Here is a 1056-nt window from a genome sequence, read left to right as displayed (position 1 = left end):
AAATGACAATAAATTATCTTTTAAAACAGCATGGGATTAATGAGGGGTCCCTGGAATTGTTTTCACCCTTGTAAGGGGTCTCCAGACCCAAATGACTTGAGAACCCCTGCTCTAGGGCTCTGAACCCACCCCCACCCAATCWACAGGAAAAGGTACAAGCACAACATCCGTATTTTCAGAATAAGACACCATAAATTGGAATAATCTTGTCATATATTAATAATTATACAGATATATTTCTACACAAATGCTGTCAGAATGTATGGATCTGCATGGGCAGCAGATGGAAACATGTAGCATGAAGCATATGTGTACACACATGATACACGTGGATTTTATTTTGAAATCAGAAGTCTCAAAAAGACGACAGCGAGACAGTTTCAACTATAGATATCAAAAGCTTTTATATCAATGTTTTCAGCTGTGTTTGTTCGTCTTTCACAGAAGTGATTATTTTTTTGCTGTGACTTGTACATTTATCATTGGACTTATCGCGCGGTCTCCTCCCTGCTTCTTCCTGCTGTCGGTGCAGCGGAGCCGAGTCCGACCACCGCCTGTGAAACTCGGCTTCCAGCAGTCCCTACAAAAACTTTCTCTTCGTTCCGTTCGTGACGCAGCTGTTTTTCTGTCTGTAAACCTGCAGCTGAAGGTAAGCAGCTTTCTACGTTTCAATGTTTAAAATCATCTGTCTCAGTTTTAGTTGCAGCAAAAAATCTTTCTGTTTTGTATTTTTGTTTATTTTAAACAAACTTGAGCTCAGCTGGAAAATCAACATTTCGAAGTAAAACCRTTATTTCTTCCGCCATCTTTTTTCCCTGTAAATCCGTTAAATGTGAGCAATTGGGAGCTTTAATTCAGTAGACGGRCAAGTTTCTTTTCTATGTTTCATGGAGGAGGCTGAGACGAGCCGCATTTCCCCGCTGCACGAGACGAAAAGCAGCCTAAACACTGCATAGAGGCCCGCCGGGGGGGAGCTACACCCTGATAAATTAGCTCCTTCTTGGCTGTGTCTCAATCCAGGGGCTGGGTCCTCATGAGTGCGCATTTGTCGGCCGC

The 1056-nt window shown here is 42.6% G+C and overlaps 1 protein-coding gene across 2 annotated transcripts in view; it reads left to right on the top strand.

Moving 5' to 3' along the window:
- The first annotated feature begins 417 nt into the window (after positions 1-417).
- Positions 418-1056, top strand: part of LOC106519141 (protein NLRC3) — a 19498-nt gene continuing 18859 nt past the window's right edge. The window contains exon 1 of one of the 2 annotated variants that reach the window (XM_014010684.1): positions 418-649. The gene's annotated coding sequence lies outside the window, so the exon portion shown is untranslated. The remainder of the gene's footprint in view (positions 650-1056) is intronic. The other variant, XM_014010682.1, reaches the window with a different exon arrangement.

This window comes from Austrofundulus limnaeus, unplaced genomic scaffold (assembly GCF_001266775.1).
Source record: "Austrofundulus limnaeus strain Quisiro unplaced genomic scaffold, Austrofundulus_limnaeus-1.0 Scaffold72, whole genome shotgun sequence".
NCBI lineage: Eukaryota > Metazoa > Chordata > Actinopteri > Cyprinodontiformes > Rivulidae > Austrofundulus > Austrofundulus limnaeus.
This window is presented reverse-complemented; position numbering and strand designations above follow the sequence as displayed.